General features: G+C 44.6%; 1 long non-coding RNA gene across 1 annotated transcript in view; it reads right to left on the reverse strand.

Moving 5' to 3' along the window:
• Positions 1-918: 918 nt before the first annotated feature.
• Positions 919-22,310, reverse strand: part of LOC147736423 (uncharacterized) — a 67,374-nt gene continuing 45,982 nt past the window's right edge. The window contains exons 2-5 of the long non-coding RNA XR_015307617.1: positions 6,864-6,915; positions 6,743-6,784; positions 1,042-1,093; positions 919-962 (exon numbers count right to left, since the gene is read on the reverse strand). This is a non-coding gene — a long non-coding RNA (uncharacterized LOC147736423). The remainder of the gene's footprint in view (positions 963-1,041; positions 1,094-6,742; positions 6,785-6,863; positions 6,916-22,310) is intronic.

Here is a 22,310-nt window from a genome sequence, read left to right on the forward strand (position 1 = left end):
CAGCGTACGTGATTGTTAAAGGTCGCTGGCGCTCTGGTAAATTCAAACCGATGATTACCAAAACTGAATCACTCAGAAACTGTTCAGCTCAGCGAGCTGAAACAAGATCTTTAAAGATGGCGCTTGAAAATGCTGATCGCGAGTTCCCCACACTAATAGAGTGCGATTCTCATCACTGCGTCAAGTCATACAAAAAAAATATATATAAAAAGGGGGAAAAAATATTAGGGATTAAATAAAGAATAAATTGAAGCACTGAAACACTAAATCACGGCATAGGGAACACGACTCATTTAACGTCACACTTTTCACTCGCTATAATATAGTTGATTCGGTCAGGGGATCCTCCTAGGTGTTTGTCAGGACCCAAGGCTTGAATACCGTCATTCACTGTCCAGCTGGGCAGCAGGGTTGGTCAGAGAGAGTGCGAAAGTGGAGACTCAAGATGGCCGCCGCCGTTGCCTTGGTCGAGGCTCGGCAGGCGTTCTAGTCTCTTAGATCCTCAGGAACCAATGTGAAGCGCGAGCGTGAGGAGAGCTTCGCACTTCACCGAGACAGCAACCAGAGAGGTCCGTGAATTCCGTCGTCAAGAGAATCCTGTCAAGAGGAGTGTAAATCCTGACTAGAATTGTTCCGCTATTGTTAGAACCTAGAAGAGGTTAGTTCGTTTTCCCATACCCGGCGCATGATTCAAGCGCGGGTTGTCTAGAGGCTTGAGGAACGGCACAGCAGGCGGCTGTGTGCGCACGTCAAGGAATCCAAGTGAGCGCCTAGCAGAGAACTCAGCGGAGAAAGGAGAGGAGTAGCGAATTACCGAGCATTTCCTGAAGGAAAAGGAGGAGTGGCTGTAGAGACTGAAAGCAAGCTAAGTGACACTCAAAATAAATATATATATATATATATTGAAAGTAAATACATACTGTTAAGTTGAGAAGGAGGAGTTCAGTGGCAATTTATAACTCCTGGAAAAAACGAAAAAAGAAAGAGTTAAACATTGAAAGCCGGGAACAGCATAAGTCAATGGAAAATATATGTACATACCTGTAAATAAGCAGAAACCTCATCTGGCACTCCAAAGGGTAGAAAAGGCAATCTGTGAAGAGAAAAGAAACAGTGTAATATAGGAGGCTCTCCCAACTACAAGAGTGAAAAACACTTAAGGAAGCAAGAAACACAGAAACCCATTTAGAGACACATCTCCACTATAGTGAAGTAAGTGACCAATAGGAATTTAAGAGAAATTATAATAGAGGTTGAATTAATTAGGAATTCACTAGAAGAGTTATAAACCAATGTATATTCCTTTTCTCTTTCCAGTGACAACTATAATAGAGGAGAGCCAGTCACACATGTAAGAAGAGGAGCAAGGGTTCTGCATCATAATGGTGGGTGAGAAAACACGTTTGGATAGAGTTAACTAGAGAAAGAGAGTAGGAAGACAGGATATAATGAAATGTTATTGTCTCCAGGTTTTCCAGCAGCAATAGCCCCCAGATGACCAGCTGAGGAAACCACGCAGGACCAGTCTCTTCTCTGTTTTTTATTTTATCCAATTCCCCCGTCCCTGGAGGTAATGATGGAGGGTTCTGTGTAAGACCCACCAGCTTTGTCTTGAGGGGCGTGGGTTCTAGCATCTCTGTTCCCGTGCAGTATTGGAAAAGTCAAGAGTAAGTTTGGTAGCCCTGACAGAGTGAAGTGCCCAAGTTGCCTTCGCACCCGAACAGAGATGGCGGAAGGAATTGATGTCCAATCCTTAGGAACCATTTTAGACGCAATACAAAAAGAATTGGGAGCGGTTAGGGAGGAAAATCGAAACCTGAGACAGGAGTTAGTTAGTGCTAGAAAAGAAACAGCCGAATTAGCGCGGAGTTTACGTCAACCGAGTAGTCTAGAGAGGGAGTCCATGAATCCAGTATTAGAGTCCACTAATAGAACCACAACACAAGTCATTCACTCCCTCTCCCCAGTTATACCATTAGCAGCTCCAGAGAGATTTAGTGGGGACCCACAGAAAGCCCAGATTTTTCTCTCTCAATGCTCATTACACTTCATGTGCCGCCCTTCGACTTCCCAGACGCGCAGTCCAGAGTGGCCTTCATGCTCTCATATCTAAGTGGGGATGCAGTTTCGTGGTCCATGCCTTTGGTCACAAGGGATGACCCCTTGCTAAGAAACTTTGAAGGCTTCAAAAATGAATTCTTACGAATATTTGATCGAAGAAGAATTTCCCAAGTGGTGGACAATGAATTGCTTGACTTACGACAAGGAAACCGAGATTTGATAGCATACCTGGCCCAGTTCAATAAGTTAGTGGTGGAAACCGATTGGCCAGAAAACAAAAGAGCGGCGATATTCTATCGAGGATTGAGAGATGAACTAAAAGACACCTTGGCCCAGATTCCTAATCGACCCACTGAAGTATCGGCACTCATAGATTTGGTGTTGGAGATAGATTTCCGCCAGGGAGAGAGACGTGGTGAAAAGAAAAAAGATTTCAGAGCGATACCCCCAAGATTTGACAGGGCTCGACCAGACGGAGCTAGAAGCTCGGAGACTCACTCTGGGGTCGAACCAATGCAAATCGGAGCGATCAGAGGTCCTTTGACCAAGGAAGAGAAGGAGAAAAGAAGGGCCAATAACCAATGTATGTATTGTGGATCTGGAACCCATTTTGTTCGAGAGTGCCCAAAGAAACCCAAGAGTTCTTTCAAGCCGAAGGAAAACTAACAGCACCATCTGTGGGAGGAGTTGAGCAGGTGGGTGCGATTCAAGGAATAACTCCACAAGAGTATCAAGTAGCAAATACGTTGCAGTCGGCGGCCCCGCATTTGATCATGACGATGGAGGTGAAGTTCGGGCAAACAACTCTGACAGAAGTATCGGTCATGATAGATTCAGGGGCCACTGGGAATTTCTGTGACTTGAGGTTTGCCGCTAGAGTGGGAATTCGGGCAATCCAAAAGTTGAAGAGCGAGCCTGTTCGCGCAGTGGACGGGACAAATCTATCATCGGGACCAATCGTAAGCCACACTGAAGTAATACAATTGACGACCCATGACGATCATCAAGAGAAGATCCAGTTCAACTTAATAGACGCCCCTCAGTTTCAGCTGATTCTTGGTCTCCCGTGGCTTACAGAGCACAACCCAGCAATCAACTGGAGTTCCAGAACTGTGGTGATGGATTCAAGTTATTGTCAAGAGAACTGTTTGAATTCACGAGTCGAACAAGTTAAAAACAACCCAGCCCTATCGTTGTGCTCTATGGAGCACACTATGTGTGTGATCAACGCTCTGGAAGTACCCGATGCATATAAGAAGTTTGCAAATATTTTTAATGAGGTGGAAGCAGAACTTTTGCCCCCGCACCGAGTTTACGACTGCAAAATTGAACTGGAGCCGGGATCCAACTTGCCATGCAGTCGTGTCTATGCCTTGACAGAGAAGGAGCACCAACATTTGAAGGAGTACTTGGATAAGTACCTTGCCAATGGCTTCATCCGACCGTCCCAGTCTCCAGTTTCATCTCCCCTATTTTTCGTACCGAAGAAGGAAAAGGGAGAATTACGGACGTGCATCGACTATAGAGCAATTAACAAGATAACCAAGAAGAACCGGTATCCATTGCCATTGATTTCGGTGCTTTTGGATCAAGTGAAGGGCGCGCAAATCTACACTAAGCTCGATTTGAGAGGAGCGTATCATCTAGTTCGAATGCGTGAGGGCGATGAGTGGAAAACGGCATTTCGGACTAGATTCGGCCTTTTTGAATATCAGGTGATGCCCTATGGATTGTGCAATGCCCCTGCAGCTTTTCAGCACTTCATCAACGATGTCTTGAAAGACTTTATAGATCGATGTGCGATAGTGTACATTGATGACATCCTCATCTACTCCTCTGATGTGGAGAAGCATCACGATCAAGTAAAAGGAGTGCTACAAAAATTACAGGAGAACAGATTGTTCGTGAAACTAGAAAAATGTGCATTTGATGTGTCAGAGGTGGAGTTCTTGGGATTTGTGTTGTCACCATCCGGAATTCTGATGGATCAACGTAAAGTGGAGGCAGTGACGAGCTGGGAATCTCCGAGAAGTGTAAAAGAAGTCCAAAGTTTCATCGGATTCGCCAATTTCTATCGGAGATTTATTAGCGAGTTCTCCAGGAAGATTTTACCCCTCACAAAACTGTTGAGAAAAGGAGTCAAGTTTGAGTGGTCTAAGGAGGCGGAAGAGGCCTTTCAATCTTTAAAAGGAAACTTCACCACAGCACCTGTCCTGTTGCATGCTGACCCATCCCAGCCTTTTTATGTGGAAACTGATGCCTCGGATCTAGCTGTAGGAGGAGTATTGTCACAGCGACATAAGACCACAGGCCAACTACACCCGGTAGCTTATCGCTCTAGAAAGTTGACTCAGGCGGAGATAAACTATACCATCACAGAGAAAGAGTTGTTGGCCATTAAAGACGCCTTTAAGGAGTGGAGACATTATTTGATGGGCGCCCGACACCAAGTAACAGTGTTTACCGACCATCGAAACTTAAAGTTTCTGAAAACAGCCAGGACGCTCACCCCACGACAACTAAGATGGTCCTTGTATTTTGCGGACTACGATTTCGTGATCACTTTTCGTCCAGGAGCCCAAAATGGAAAAGCAGACGCCTTATCCAGAATTGGCACAGGATTGCAGAAAACCATTACAGATATTCAGCCAATCATTCCCAGTGACAAAATCATAGGAGCTATCACCTCTATTCAGCTACAAGAATCGATTGCGGATGTCATGAGTCCAGAGGCTATGCAGAGTTGGGCGGAGAAAGATATCAACAGAAAAATCATTCGACAAATGCCTTACCATCAAGGCGCTCTGTACCTTCCCACCACCGAGTTGCAGCAGCAAGTGATGCGTGAATGTCACGATGACAAACTGGCTGGCCATAAAGGAGAAGCCAAAACCACAGATATCATAAAACGACACTACTGGTGGCCCCGGATGGCAACTGATATAGAGATGTATGTTAAGTCATGTGAGATTTGCGTGCAAGGGAAGTCCGAACGGCAGGCTCCAAAAGGGTTATTACAACCCTTACCTACACCTCCCAACCCATGGCACACAGTTACCTTGGACCTCATTACTGATCTACCAATTAGTCAAGGGTACGACACAATCTTAGTGGTGGTGGACGCCTTTTCTAAAATGGCCCACTTCTCAGCCCTAAAGGGGGTTCCGTCAGCCAAACAGCTAGCTGTCCATTTCAGTTCCCAGATTGTCAAAATGCATGGAATCCCAAAGATTGTCATCTCGGACAGGGGGTCCCAATTCCTGTCCCGTTTTTGGAGGGCCTTTATGGAAGGGTTAGGAACAGAAGTTAGATTTTCCACTAGTTACCACCCAGAAACAGATGGGCAGACTGAGAGGGTGAACCAAGAGTTAGAGCAGTACTTGCGACTGTTTCTTTTGAAGGAGGAGAGTAATTGGCCAGATTACTTGTGGACAGCAGAGTTTGCCTACAATAATGCAAAGAGCAGTTCTACTGGTTACTCCCCTTTCTACCTGAACTATGGCAGACATCCGAATGCTACCATTCGGCAAATGGATACTACAGTCCCAGCAGTAAAGGAAGTCATGACACACCTACTTCAAGTTCAACAAAAGGCGATAAAGAATTTGCAAATAGCCAAAGAAAAGTACAAGAAGTACGCTGATCGGAAAAGACGTAAAGGGCCGCCCTTGATCCCTGGAGACCAGGTTTGGTTGAGCACTAGGAATTTGAGATTGAAAGGAAACAGGAAGTTTCAACCTCGATTTATTGGCCCATATCCTATCGAGGAGCAAATCAATCAAGTAACTTATCGGTTAAGACTGCCACCTAAGCTAAAAATACATCCAGTCTTCCACGTTTCTCTGTTAAAGAAGGCCCCAGCAACCTTGAGACGCCAATCACCTCCAAAGCCAATTCAGCTAGAACAGGGTACAGAGGACGAAGTGAAAGAACTTTTGGACTCTAAAAGATTGAGAGGAGAATTGTACTATTTGATTGACTGGAAGGGTTATGGTCCGGAGGAGCTATCCTGGGAACGAGTGGAGGATATACATGCACCCAGGTTGATAAGGTCTTTCCATCAACGATTTCCCTCCAAGCCAGGGAGGGGAGGACCCATCTTGTTGGGGGGTACTGTCAGGACCCAAGGCTTGAATACCGTCATTCACTGTCCAGCTGGGCAGCAGGGTTGGTCAGAGAGAGTGCGAAAGTGGAGACTCAAGATGGCCGCCGCCGTTGCCTTGGTCGAGGCTCGGCAGGCGTTCTAGTCTCTTAGATCCTCAGGAACCAATGTGAAGCGCGAGCGTGAGGAGAGCTTCGCACTTCACCGAGACAGCAACCAGAGAGGTCCGTGAATTCCGTCGTCAAGAGAATCCTGTCAAGAGGAGTGTAAATCCTGACTAGAATTGTTCCGCTATTGTTAGAACCTAGAAGAGGTTAGTTCGTTTTCCCATACCCGGCGCATGATTCAAGCGCGGGTTGTCTAGAGGCTTGAGGAACGGCACAGCAGGCGGCTGTGTGCGCACGTCAAGGAATCCAAGTGAGCGCCTAGCAGAGAACTCAGCGGAGAAAGGAGAGGAGTAGCGAATTACCGAGCATTTCCTGAAGGAAAAGGAGGAGTGGCTGTAGAGACTGAAAGCAAGCTAAGTGACACTCAAAATATATATATATATATATATATATATTGAAAGTAAATACATACTGTTAAGTTGAGAAGGAGGAGTTCAGTGGCAATTTATAACTCCTGGAAAAAACGAAAAAAGAAAGAGTTAAACATTGAAAGCCGGGAACAGCATAAGTCAATGGAAAATATATGTACATACCTGTAAATAAGCAGAAACCTCATCTGGCACTCCAAAGGGTAGAAAAGGCAATCTGTGAAGAGAAAAGAAACAGTGTAATATAGGAGGCTCTCCCAACTACAAGAGTGAAAAACACTTAAGGAAGCAAGAAACACAGAAACCCATTTAGAGACACATCTCCACTATAGTGAAGTAAGTGACCAATAGGAATTTAAGAGAAATTATAATAGAGGTTGAATTAATTAGGAATTCACTAGAAGAGTTATAAACCACTGTATATTCCTTTTCTCTTGCCAGTGACAACTATAATAGAGGAGAGCCAGTCACACATGTAAGAAGAGGAGCAAGGGTTCTGCATCATAATGGTGGGTGAGAAAACACGTTTGGATAGAGTTAACTAGAGACAGAGAGTAGGAAGACAGGATATAATGAAATGTTATTGGGCCCGATTCACAGAATGACTTAAGACTCAATCCTAAACTTACTACTATTTTGGCATTCACAGAATGCACTTACTACTTTTGGCATTCACAGAATGAACTTACTACTTTTGGTATTCACAGAAGTTAGGATTTTGACTTAAGTTTGTCTTAAGAAAAACTTAAGACAGACTTAAGACAGACTTAAGACAAAATCCTAACTTCTGTGAATACCAAAAGTAGTAAGTTCATTCTGTGAATGCCAGAAGTAGTAAGTGAATTCTGTGAATACCAAAATAGTAGTAAGTTTAGGATTGAGTCTTAAGTTCATTCTGTGAATCGGGCCCATTGTCTCCAGGTTTTCCAGCAGCAATAGCCCCCAGATGACCAGCTGAGGAAACCACGCAGGACCAGTCTCTTCTCTGTTTTTTATTTTATCCAATTCCCCCGTCCCTGGAGGTAATGATGGAGGGTTCTGTGTAAGACCCACCAGCATTGTCTAGAGGGGCGTGGGTTCTAGCATCTCTGTTCCCGTGCAGTATTGGAAAAGTCAAGAGTAAGTTTGGTAGCCCTGACAGTGTTCCAAAAGGCGAAGCCATCATCTGGTATGTTGGGGGAGTTCCTCAGGGGGGAGGGTGTTCACTGGGTGGAGGGAGCAAAGGGAGAAAGATAAAAAATAAAAAATCCTCATATATAGGTAAATATATTTTGTATATAGCTATGGATGGATACGAGATGATAGCAGGGTTATGAGTAATCTATATAAGCTTAAAGCCCTCTCATGGAACATCAATGGCATGGGGGAAAAAAAGAAACAGAATAGGATTTGTGAATTCTTAAAAAACTCAGATGCACATCTTATAATGCTTCAAGAAACCCATCTAGAGGCAGATATTTGTAGTTCTCTTTTTAAGAAACTAAGGTGGGTTCAGTAAATAATCTGCTCCAGGCAATCTGGCACCACAAGGGGGGTCTCCATCATAATTCGAGCAAATAGTGGGATAAGTTTGAAAAAATATGAGACAGACCAATCAGGAAGATGGTTGGTAGCAGTAATACATATTCAAAACATCCCGTATACACTGGCTGTATATTATGGTCCGAATGATGATAACCCGGGCCCACTATCTAAGCTAGCGACAGCATTAATAGGGTCAACTGGCCCGGTAATCTTGGGAGGTGAATTCAATCTGGTCTTTGACCAGAAGCTAGATAGAACCTCTAAAGCTAAATATCACGCTCCCTCAAAATCACTCTCTACCTTAGATGCTATAATGAAGGACTTCAGTCTTCTAGATGTATGGAGGAAAAAATACAGAACTTTACCAGGGTTTACTTTCTATAGCAAGAAATATAAGAATTACTCTAGGATTGACCATTTCTTAGTTGATCAGCATTTCCTCACAGATATCAATTACCTTTCCTTCACACCGGTAGGGATGTCAGACCATGCAGTATTGGAAATGGTAATTGTATTGAATTTATGTCCTTTAAAAATAAGATGGACCCTGGAAAGATCACTCTTATTAGATGACCAAGTAAAAAGAGATGTTAAAGAGAAAACTGCAGAATTTTTTATAATAAACTCAGGCACCTCCACCCCCCCAGGTAGTGTGGGAGGCTTATAAGGCCTTTTTGAGAGGGGTTTTAGGCTCTTTAATGACTTATAAAAGAAAGAGTATGAAAGTAAAAAGAAAGGAAGACCTGGCGGTAATAACAAGAAAGGATCTTGAGTTACAAAATGCAATCTTAACCAACTCCAAAAGAGTTCATTTGATAGAGAAGGAACTTACTGAGCTACAACTTCAGCTTAAAGTCTGTGACGAGAAAATTCTTAAAGAAAAGTGGGAGACCAGTAGATTAAAGAATTTCGAATACAGAGAAAAATGTGGAGCCCTCCTAGCCTGGAAATCTAGAGAAGAGAGAACGAGGAACAGTATTAAAGCCTTACTACAAAGTCAGACAGGAGACCTGATAGAGGCAGATGCCGAGATTAGAGAGGAAGCAAGGTGCCTCTACACGGAAGATAAAGACCCCCATGTGGATGAGATAGAAACCTGGTTGCTTTTGAAAAATCTACCTCAAATTTCAGAACTGGATAAAACATACCTGGAAAGTGAGATAACAGAAGGGGAAATATTAAACCAACTAAAGAAAATGAAACGGGGAAAAGCTGCAGGCTCAGATGGGCTGCCGGTTGAGATCTACATGGACTATAAAGATCAGCTATTACCTATACTCAGCGCACTTTTTAACCTCTTATTAATTCACGGCCACTCTATTCCCCCTTCATGGGCCGAAGCCACTATAACGCTCACAGTAAAACCTAATAAAGACCCCAAGAGAATAGAGTCGTACAGACCAATTTCACTTTTAAATACAGATATGAAAATTTACTCCGGAATCTTAGCAACCAGACTAGCGAAGATAATAAAATCTATAATCCATCCTGATCAAAGAGGTTTTATTCCAGGGAGACAGCTAAACGAATTAACATTCCAAGTGATAGGGGCTTTAGATTATGCTAACGATAAAGACCTCCCGTTGGCCCTGGTTGCGATAGATGCGGCTAAGGCCTTTGATCAGGTCAACTGGAAGTATTTATGGGCTACAATGACGGCATTCAGGTTCCCTCTAACTTTTATTAAGGGTGTCAAATCATTGTATCATAATCCAAAGGCAAAAGTTTTGGTAAATGGAATATTATCTGATTGGTTCGACATATCTCGAGGCACCAGACAGGGTTGCCCTTCATCCCCTCTTTTGTTTGATGTCTACATGAAGCCTTTTGTTTGTGGAATTAGAGATGACAATATAATTCAACCTTTCAAGCTTGGTAATATGTCATTAAAAACTGCCTTGTATGCAGATGACCTCCTCTTGTATACTTCTAATCACTCAGTAGCAATACCCAGGCTATTTTACTTATCAGAAGAATTCGGAAAATTATCAGGCTACCAGATTAATAAGGAGAAAACAGAGATAATGGGCTGGAATAACAACATACCCATACAGGGCGTGCAACAAAAAATGCGATATTTGGGAATTTATTTAACTCAAGAATTAAAGAACATACCTTTACTTAGTTGGCAGACGGTGGTCAAAGACATTAATAAAACTTTAACAAGATGGGGGAATCTGCCACTAAATATCTATGGGTGAGTTAATGTCATCAAAATGACTATCCTTCCCAAATTGACTTTTTTATATAATTGTATCCCTTTATCATTTTTTTTGAAAGACATTAATATTCTCCAGGGTAAGATTGGATCATTTATATGGGCTTGTAAATCATCTAGGATAGCCTTGAAAAAATTGAGGAGGGGTCTAAAAATCGAAGGTTTAGCCCTCCCAGACTTACTATCATATTGTCATGCCTTTCATTTTAAAAACTTCAGGCTACTTGCGAATACGTTAGACGCATCATCACAGGGCCGCTTGTTTCAGGCTTTACTATATGATCTACCTTATGACCACGACTATTTCTTATTCAAGTTTGGAGACCAGATAATTTTTAGAAAATTCGCCTTAAGATACTTCAGACTGCACTTAAAAACTGGGGGCCCGATTCACAGAACTAACTTAAGACAAAATCCTAAACTTACTACTTTTGGTATTCACAGAAGTTAGGATTTTGTCTTAAGTTTGTCTTAAGACAGACTTAAGAAAGACTTAAGACAAAATCCTAACTTAAGTCTGTCTTAAGACTGTCTTAAGTCTGTTTTAAGACAAACTTAAGACAAAATCCTAACTTGTGTGAATACCAAAAGTAGTAAGTTTAGGATTTTGTCTTAAGTTAGTTCTGTGAATCAGCCCCTAAGGGTTTATTCGGAAGGTTTTTAATATTCCTTATTATCAAACATACACTCCAATTTGGGATTCCCCGGGAACGCCCCTATGTCTCCACGATCAGCTCTCACAACCTTTGAGAATAGCTGAACTACAAAAGTGGGGAGATCTATGGGTAGATTCAGGCCTAATGGATTGGAACTCTTTAACACAACTCACAAATGGACACCTGATTAGGTTTAAATATTACCAATTATCTGCTTGGTGGTCAAGTCAGAATCTGCAGCGGGAAAAAGATCCAGCTATTCTTGATGCAATTTGTAGGGGGGGAAATGGATAAAAGAAGTATCATTTTGGTATAAGTTGATAATCAAGGATGAAGAGAACAAACTACACTCGGAGGTGATAAATTTATGGGAAAATAGTATAGCGGAACTTTCCGAAGAAGGTAGTAAAATATGGTTAGATTCCTTTTCCCTTTCCCAGAGGTTAATCAAACCAGCCAATTTAAGACGTAATCACTTATTTACAGTCTATAGAGTATATTGGACCCCGGCCAAACTGCATAAGATAACGCAAAATAATTATTACTGTCCCCGTTGTAACTATAACGCAGCAGATGATGTCCATATCTTTTTGGAGTGTCCGGTAATTCAGGACTACTGGAGAGCGATAGTTGGTTTTTTAGGTGAGGTATTAACAACAACTATTATATGTTCACCTAGACTTGTATTTTTTGGTTTACTGAAAGACTATAACATTAATAGTTTGGATACACAGTTTATCTTTTATGTAGTAGTTATTGCTAGGAGACAAATTTGCAAAGAGTGGAAGTCAACAGCTCCCCCCAGATTTGCAGAATGCTTAAAATATATAATAGAAGTATGTAAGATGGACATGGTTGGACGTAACGAGAATACTGAGAATGTCTGGTCTAAACTTGAGGTCTGGTCGAATAAGTAAATGGTCCGATGAGTATGCCAGAGGTTGTGTCGGTCCTGTCCTCCCCCTGGCTTAAAGCTTTCGATCATCGGCTAAGGGGAGTTGGATAAGGAAAACAACCTAGCTCTGGGACATCCCTGTCTGCTATGATACTGTCTCCAGGGCGGACTCGAAAATGTCAGTATAAGAGGCAACAGCGAGACCCATCTAGAGCATACAAAATCTGGTGGCATACATGAGGACAAAAAAAAAAAAAAAGTCATACAACAGTGACATGCAGACAGGGAGCAAAAATGGTTACAAAGATGACACAGGGGCCACAATAAAGCATAAGACGCTTTGGGAACAAGTAGTTCTTTTGCAGAAAGAACTACAAAAGACTCACGTGATACATACACTGAGTCATCAACGGGATGGCGTTCACGTTGCAGGGAATTCATTGGCTAACAGAGCCACAGCGGCAGCGGTACAACCGGGTTCCGTAACAACAAAAAAGCGTTAAAAAAGACACATAGATGGAGAAACCATGCTGGCGGTAAAAGCGTAGTTAAAAGGCGATTATGCAGCATTACCTCTCAACTATCCACTCAGTAATACATACATAATTGACGCAAACTCCGTTCCTTTCGCTCAAATCCCTGGAGTGGGGGATAGAGTAATTCCAAACACGAACCGGAGAGTTTTCTTGATTGAAGACGCACACGTGGGACTGGGTACGAGGCACCAAGAGATCTTGAAATCTCTAATAGAAATACAATCAGAATACTGGTGGCCGTGGAGACGTTTGCAGATTTATAAATTTGCAATGGATTGTCCAGACTGCAACAGAGATCGCAGTTGTGAACCGGACGAGACTATTGCCAGGACACCTTTATTAGAAAGCATCAGGCGATCTATACGCAGAAATCCAGCCGGAGAAATGCGTCCCCATAATTATTAAGACTGAATTTACTTAAAGATGTGGCCCCAGCGCTCGGCTGATGCCAGAACTGTTATAAAAGATTTGCGAGTCTTTATCGACACATACGTAATTGGCATGCTACATTATGACCAGGGTCCTGCGTTTAACTCTCGAGCTTACAAAGAGGCCATGACCAGCATAGGCATTGCATTGCGGTACTCTTCTCCCTTCCATCCTGAGGGAAATGCGGTAGTGGAAAGAAAAAACTGTGACATAAAGCAATCTATAACAGCAAGGGTATTAGGTTTGGGTGATGGGTGGTTCAAACATCTAATAAGTGTCCAACGTAGTCTTAATAACATGCCAAGAAATTCTCTAGGAGGTATCAGTCCGTGTGAGCTTTTGTTTGGTACTAGAATGATTATCCAGGATCTGGATCGTCAAACTTCAGTGGTAGAAGAAATACTTTTGATATCAAAGATCGTTTGGCTGTTTTACAGGACTCGAATGAAACAAGAAAGAGTCTAAGTGACATAAAGTTTAAGCCAACAACCACTGAAGAACCACCTGTCCCAGCAAGACCTGTCTGGATTCCAAAGATTGGGGATCTGGTCAGAGAGAAGATTGCGGTGAAGAAGGAATTTTGGCCTTCTTACAGAAAAGCAGTACCTGTCTTAGCTGTCAGCGGAACAAGATCAGTAGTACTACTCCCACTTGCTGCTAAAAAGGAAAACAGAATTGTTTCCATCGACCTGGTGAAACCACAAACATGTGGCTGATAATAAATAGCAGGCCCAGTGGATTCCCAAGAAATAGCAGAAGACCAAACTTTGCTACTATCCAAGAGATTCAAACTGAGAGACTAATCACATTCGATAAACCTGCAGTAAATAAAAAAGGACTATGCAACAAAGCCATGGAACTTGTGCCTCTTGAAACCCAAATTGCAGCATTTCCGTATGATACACCAATCTACAACGATGTAGCCTCAGACTGTACAAATGTAACAAAAGAAAATGCAAAGATCAAAGAAAATCCAGAAGCAATCCCACCAATTGACAGAACTGCATCTGGCTATTTTATCAACTTTGATGACTTTTTCGATGATCCAAGTGAACATGGAGACGAGCCAGCAACAAAAACTTTCAAAGAAAAAATAGCTGAGCTTTTTCACCAACTAAAAGAGACATATCTGATTTCACCATGGATTGAATTTTGGACTGTGTTAGGTGTACTTCTCCTCCTGCTTTGGCTCATCATGGTTTTATTCTTGGGTAAATTCATTGATGGAAAATATAGTACAATGGACACAGCAAGTCAGAACATCAACTTGGTACTAAAGTCTCACAGATCCTCTCACATCGAGAAAAGAGAACTATCATCAGTGAACATCACAGCCAATCCAATATCTGGGGGTATAGCATGGGACAGAACTGACTATGAAATTTATGGCCCGATTGAGCTCTTGAAGTATCTACACCAGTTTAAGGTTTCCTTAAGTGATTTTGTGATACCAAGTTCTTTTTCTGATGATTGGGACTTTGAAAATATTAACAATATGATGTCCGATTTAGTAATGTCAGCTAAATTTACAGAACATGGGGGCATATTACCAACGTTTAGCGATATTTACCGCTAACGATGCTTAGCAACGAATTTTTTAACGCTAAGCATCGCCGGAAATTATCGCAGAGATAACTTGCTATTAGCAAGGTTTATCTCAGTAGTGATAAAAATCCTGGTGCTAACTGCCAATTGAGAGATTATCTCTGGAAAACCAACGATAATCTCTCGAAGTTTGGCGTTAGCTTGATAATAGGGGCTCACAAACTTAGCCATGATATCCACCTTCCATAGGATATCATGGCTAAGTCAGGAAAATACCAAGGGGCATATTATCAAGGGGGTTTATCTCCGCTTTTTTGGCTTTAAAAGCCAAGAAAGCGGAGATAAAATTATCTCCCTATTACCTAGCTGTCGCTAACACCAGTTAGCGACAGCTAGTAGGAGATAGCGACCATCTTGGGCCCCACTTTGCATGTCAGTGATATTTATCACTAATGATATGCAAAGTGGGCATGCCAAGATGTCAGCAAGTGAAAACAGTCGCTAACATCGCTATCTCCTATTACCAACTTTTGGAGATATTTGGGCTAAGCGCGAATATCTCCAAAAGCTGACACCTGCCCTGAGCAGTTCTTAGCCATGTTATCCAATGGAAGGTGGATAACATGGCTAAGAGCATTGGCTTCGCAATGCATGAATATCGCGGACTTTTCAGCGATATTCATGCATTGCGGCGATTTTTATCGCATTTGCGATAAACCTTGGTAATACCAAGGTTTATTTGCGGTAAAAATTGCCGCAGCTCAGCGGTAAATTTTTGTCTCTAACCAAGCAATAGCGATAATTATCGCTATTGCTTGGTAATATGCCCCACGTGTAAAAAAAGCAGTGCTAACCGCGGTTAGCGCTGCTTTTTTTTATCTCTAACAGGGTTAGCCAAATCCTTGATAATAGGAGAAATGTTGCTTAACAACATTTCTCCTATTATTTTTCTCTGGAACGCCCCCTTTGCATCTCATTAGAGATGCAAGGGGAAGCTTAGAGAAAAAGGGTGCTAACATGCGAATTTGCGTGTTAGCACCCTGTTGCTAATAGGGAGATAATTTTATCTCCGCTTTCTTGGCTTTTAAAGCCAAAAAAGCGGAGATAAATCCCTTGATAATATGCCCCATGATTATTTACAGGGTTCATCAAATTATGAAGAATTATACTGTTACAATCACTATGGTCATCACTATTTGCATAAATCTGCACAACCTAGAAATGTTTTTACTTATAATCAATGGGAACATTGTCCAACTCCACCAAAAGGAAGTTCGAAGACATTTTTTGAGAAATTTCCATACTTCTCAGGGTTTAACAACAGTGATCCAGAAACATTTTATTTTAAAATGTTAAATAAGACAGGAATGAAAACAATGTTGACAAATACTAAACTGATTTATTCTGAAAAGTTTTATGACTAAAAATCTACATTTGGTTTTGAATTTTGGAAAAATAACATTGAAACAAAAACCATCTGGGGAACAAAAGACTGGCAGGTACAAGGTCTAGAATCATTATTTAGAGCCTGCATGATCCCAGAACAAATAGTATTCCTAAATGATACCATTCAACAACTAGTTGTCTTTGTTTAGCTAAGATAAAAGACTTAAATAAACCGTCTACTCCAAAGCCCATACCAGATAGTAATAGGTACTACGGATGTGGAAATAGACGTATCCCATATTTTTCACCAAAACAGAACAAATCCTGATTGGAAAAAATGGTTGATCTAGCCTACAGACACAAATAACTGTCAAGATAGATTCCTGAACAAAAGACAGGGGTTCAAACTGACTAGGCCAGACCCAAGATATTCCCAGAGACAACATCCAGGGATAGTTACAACATACAGTGTAGGGAAATTATGCCTTGAGTGGCTACAGAAATCCACACTGACTGAAATTAAGGAACACTTGACTTTACTTAAAGAAGGTGCTGACTTGAGAGATTTCATACTGGGACCTCGCAAACAGCGTCAAAAACGTTTCATATCGGCCGGTATATACGCTGCATACAACGAAGCTTGGAAAGTAATGCAAATTGAAACAGCAGAAAAAATACGAGAAATTGATCGTATAAATTTGGAAAAATCACTTTCTGTAGTGGACAATGGGTTAACAACTCTGTCTTCCAGAATATATTCACTGGACAGTATTGTATCATCTGCCTTTGATATAATAGAGCAAGACTTGCTAATGGTACAACATGGGCAGTCCCAATTGCGTTCTATTGTACAGCTAGGCTGGACGTTGCAAAACCTACTTTCAGGCTACGTGCCATGGCGTCTAATCAACATAACGTCATTATTTTCTATCTTTAACCTTACTGATAAACAAATCAGTTTGGCAGAAAAAGGAGCAGACTATACGATTCTGAGCATTGAAAAACTTTAGAGATTACCATTGACAATGTCAGAGAGACCTGTCATTGAATGGATAATACACGGAACAATTACAATTCCGATAACAACTTTCCAGTTTAGATATTGCCAAGAATATATACCAGCAGGCCAGTATGAAAGGTTGGGTAAAGGATACATCAAATCAACATGGGATTTACCTTATACACACAAATGTTATAGTGAAGGGAAAAAGGAGGTATTCCTAGTGGTAATATTTGTAAAAAATCACTAAGTGGTACAATTCTGTGTCAAGGTATTAACTTGCATGGAGCCTGCGAAGGGTCTTCAAATAACCTTTCATGTCACCTGCAAGGCACTCCTGCAACACAGATAGAGCCCTTCTTCAGACAACTCTCCAACGGTAGCTACATTGTAATAACTGACCACAGCTGTTGTGGAATGGTGCCAGGAGAATGCTATCTCGTAACAGTTACTTCCAGGGTCGTTTGCTGTATGCAAGTATTGTATCCAAACAGCAATCCAGACATGGAGGCGGCAATATGGCCTTATGTGAATATCTCTTCTATTCGAATTGATACTTTAAACAGAATGAAGTCCATTCTTTTACAGACAACTGTGCCGCTGACCTCGTCCAAAGAAATGTATGATCTGCAAGTTGAAAGGACAACGTCAGAGATACATTCCCTTTTATTGCCAAATTGCCCCGTGCATTTCGTAGAAATGTTAAGTCAAATTTTCAACATGTCTGATACCATTAGCATCACAGATGTATTTAAGACAATTTTTTCGGGACTGTTAACACCCTTTGAAACAGTTCTGGGCATCTTCCCGAATTTTGTCCATTCTTTCTTTGGCGGCCTACCTTTAATTTTGGGACTCGTAGCAGGAATTTTATTTTTGTTCCTTCTGCTCCGATATGGCAAGCCAAGCCACAGACAAGACTCCAGCAACGATGGAAGAAACAATCCTAGCAATACGCTACCGAGACCGTATCACTAAGGTCCTCGGATTAGCCCGGCTAAGAGAACTGAGTACAACTTGGTTTCTTTCATTCAGACCAATCTGGCAGGATTGCATCTTACCGGTGCTTCGATGTCTGCTATGCGGAGAAGAATGCGTGTTGGACGTCTGTCTTACACTACCATCAGCAGTACCAATGGATATCGATACTTTGCTTTGTCCAGTAACGACTCATGCAACGTGTTGTCCCTAGCGGCTACCTATTCTGATGACGGCATTCATTGTGACTTCACCATTACGAGTAGGTGGCGGTGAAGTACGAGAGGAAAGCAGCACCAAACAGGTACAACCTTCTGTGAGCATCGCTGATCCAAACATCGATGATTGCAATCACGCACAGAACTGCACAGTTACAGTATTTTCAAACTTGGTCGAACTTTCACCTGATGTTGTAGACCAATTTTTTGCAAGCCTGTCTGATTTATTTATTTTTTTTAAATATATTTTTATTGCAGGAATCAGTAAATCGTTACATAATCGACCAGCATTATAGAACAAGCAAAATCAATGAGATACAACCCTCCGTCCCCCTGCCGTATTTCTCGTACACAGCCATTCAGCCCACAACCCTGGGGTCGGGCGGCAAAAGTCAATGGGGGCTCAGCAGGATGTCGAAGCTGGTCCGGATGAACTACTGTCCGTCATCTGCTTTTCCAAACAAGCCTATAAACCCAGAAAGAAAAACCCCACCCTCAAAACGCTATGAACCAATGTAAACCCTACCCAACCCCGCCATCAGCGCACGGTAACAACCAAAACAGGATCTGCTAAAGGACCCATGGGGAACGCAACAGAGCTGAAAAATGCCATCATCTATCGGGACTCGGGGCGAGCTCCATCCTCACTGTCAGAGTCACTGGGGGTGCAATAATCCCTTAGGGCCTGCACTAACGTCTCCCACTCCAGCGCTGCCTCCTGTGCCTTCTCATTACGCTGCCTCCAAGCTAGCTGGTATCTCAGTGTGCTCTCCCCCGCCGCCCACTTCAAAAGTTCGCTGTGCCATCGACTTCCCGTCGGACCAGCCCGTGCCTTCCAGTTCCTGGTCACCTCCCGTTTAGCAAGGAGCAGCCCTAAATCGATGAACTTGCTAGATACTTTGTTCTTGGGGGTATGAGGGAACCAGTGCAGGAGTCCCACCGCCGCGTCGATCGATAAGGATCTCCCCGTCACCTCCTCCAGGGTCTTCCCCACTTCTACCCAATAGGAGGATAATCCCGGGCAGGCCCACAACATGTGGAGAAGGTCCGCTTCCTGGGCCGGGCACCTGGGGCAGTCCGCTGAATTCGTAGCAAAATATCGCCTGATTTTCACCGGGGTCAGATAAGCTCTATGGAGCACGTAGTAGTGGACCAATTGAAAGCGGGCGTGGCGTGTGCCCTTCCAGGCTCGCCGCACCAACTGGGACCAGGTCGTCTCCGGGATCTCCTTGCCAATGTCCTCCTCCCAACGGGTTCTCAGAGTAGTGAGGGGAGCCAGCCCCTCATTGATCAGTCTGCCATAAAGGCAAGTGACCGCCTTCACCGTGCCCGCAGACATCATCGCGTATTGGCACACCGGAGATAAAGGGGGTTCCTCCTGCCCACGTTTCCAGTGCGCCTGGATCGCTCGGATAAGTGCCGAGTGCAGCAGAAAGTCGCCGCGAGGAATCTCGAAGCGATCAATGAGCTCCTGAAAGGGCAAAAGCGCCCCGTCCTCGTATAGGTCACCCATCAGCTGTAAGCCTGCATCCTCCCAGTTCGCCAACCGTGACCAATCGCCGCCATGGGGTAAAGCCGTCAGCATCCCCAAAGGTATTTCGGGCGCATACGGTATTCTCAGGTGGCCCCGGGCGTGAGCTCGGTTCCAACACAGGCGAACGGTCCGCTCCTCAAGCGACAAGTCCTGTAAGGCCAAACGTTGTTGCAGCGCTATGAAGGAGAGAACATGCCTGGCTATACCCGTACCCCTTCTGTCTTCTGGGCCCCGGAATTCCCGGGCGATCTCCTGGGTGAAGGTCTGGAGCTGCGCCGCCAAGTAATACTTCTCAAAGTCCGGCACCGCGAGCCCACCCTCATCCTTCGGCCTCATCAGGGTCTTGAGGGCCACCCGCCGACGGCCCGAGCCCCAGAGGAATCCGACTATCATAGATCTTAATAATCGAAACGTGGCCGGTGGGACCCAGATCGGCAGCGTCCGGAAATAATATAACAACCGGGGAAGCGCCACCATTTTGAGCAAAGCGATCCGCCCTGCCACCGAGAGCGGTAGCGTGGCCCAGAAGTCCATACTGCCTCGAAGTGCCCGAGTGCCGCGGGCAATGTTCCCGTCCAGGAGGTCAGATGGTTCATGATAGACGTACACCCCCAGGTATTTAAAGCAGTCGGGTTCCCATCTAATCTCCCTACTGAGAGCAGGGCTAGGGGTGCCCCTGCGAGCCGGGAAAAGACAGGTCTTAGTCCAGTTCACCCGGAGGGCCGAGACCTCCCCAAACTCCGTGAGCGCCGTCGCAGCACCATGCAAGGCAGCGAACGGGTCCTCAAGGAAGAGCAGCAGGTCGTCTGCATACAGCGAAATGTAGTGCGGGCCTGAAGGAGTCCACAGGCCCGTGTAATGGGCTCCCGACCGGAGGTGCAGCGCGAGTGGCTCCACCGCCAGCGCAAAGAGAAGCGGGGACAACGAACATCCCTGCCTCGTGCCCCTCTCCACCGGATATTGTGAGGAGATTAGCGGTCCCGCCCGAACCCTGGCCGATGCAAAGGCATACAGAACCTTGGTCCACCTGATGAAGCCCTCACCGAGGCCGAACCTCCGTAGCACAGTGCTAAGGTAGTCCCATTCCAGGCTGTCAAAAGCCTTCTCTAAGTCTACCGATAAGACAACCGGGCACGGGGCGTCCACAAGCGGTTCTCCCAGCAAGCGGAACAACCTGCGAATGTTCATGGTCGTGTTACGCCTGGGGATAAATCCAGCTTGGTCCTCATGTACCAGGGAGCTCATGTGCCCCAGCAGCCTCGAGGCCAAGATGCTGCTCAGTATTTTATAGTCAACCGTCAGCATTGATAAGGGACGGTAAGACCCCGGGTCGGATGAGTCCCTTCCGGGCTTGAGGAGGGGAACCACCAAGGCCTCGCACATCGAGCCCGGGAGTCGCCCAAGCCTCTTCGCTTCTCTGTAAACTATCAATAACCTAGGGTCTAGGAGATCAGCATAAGCTGCATAGAACTCCACAGGAAGGCCGTCCAGGCCCGGGGTCTTATTCCTCGCCATCTTTTTAATGGCACTACGGATCTCTCCCAATTCTATGTCGGACCCCAGGGCTTTCGCCACGTCCTGCTCCACTGTTCGAAGCTCCAGAGGCCGCAGATAATTATTAAGCAGGTCCGGGTCTCGGGCAGAGTGACTACGGTATAAACATTCGTAGTATCGCCTGTAGCAACTCAGAATCTCGGGCTGAGTGTACACCACAGTCCCGTCTGCCCTGCGCATGGACGTCATCAGTGAGGACTGGCGCGTAGGGTTGGCTAGCCACGCCAGCAGCGCGCTCGACCTATCCCCCTCTGCGATGGACCGAACCGTATAGGCCTTGTAGTCAAAACAGCGAAGCCGTTCGACCTCCGCCGCTACCGCCTCCTTCGCCTCCGCTGTGCGCACCTGTAAGTCAGGGCGCCCGGGGCGGCGGAGTTCCAGCTCGCGGAGTTTCCGGTCCGCTGCATCTAGGTCGGCGAGGATAATTCGCCTCATGCCGACCTTTTTAGAAATACAGTATCCCCTCACCACCACCTTAAAAGCATCCCACTCTAGCGCTCTCGAGCTCGCGGTGCCACCATTGGACGCAAAGTACTCCGAGATCTTATCGCCTAGGTCCGCTCTGAAAACACTGTCCTCAAGGATCTCGGGCCGTAACTTCCAGGTGGGCACCGCAGGGACCCCGGGGAACCAACGAAAGTCCAGCAGGAGGGGGTTATGATCTGATATGGTCCTGGCCAAATACTCAGACCGGACCGCTGCCGAAACCAGTTCAGGCGAGCCAAGGAACCCGTCTAGTCTAACGTGCAGCTCATGGAGGCTCGAGAAGTAGGAATAGTCCCTAGTTGTGGGGTGCTGCGCTCTGCAGATATCCGTTAAACCCCAGTGAGTCTGCCAGTCCCTACGACCCTTAGCCACGCGGCGAACCGGAGAATCAGGTAGAGGTGGATGCGATCGGTCAGTGTCTACATCTACTACTGAGTTGAAATCTCCACCGAGCAGGAGGGGCCCGGAGAGGAAATGGGCCAACGAGCCCGATAACCTGGAAAGGAAGGCAGTCTGGTCCACATTAGGAGCGTACACACAGCAAACGTTTAGGTCCCCCCCCCCAAAGTGCCCGAAATGGCCACATATCGCCCCTCTGGATCTATCACTGTTTTCGTGACCTGGAAGGGAACCCCAGCTCTAACCCAAATCAG

Source organism: Lissotriton vulgaris, chromosome 1_2 (assembly GCF_964263255.1).
Source record: "Lissotriton vulgaris chromosome 1_2, aLisVul1.2, whole genome shotgun sequence".
Lineage (NCBI taxonomy): Eukaryota > Metazoa > Chordata > Amphibia > Caudata > Salamandridae > Lissotriton > Lissotriton vulgaris.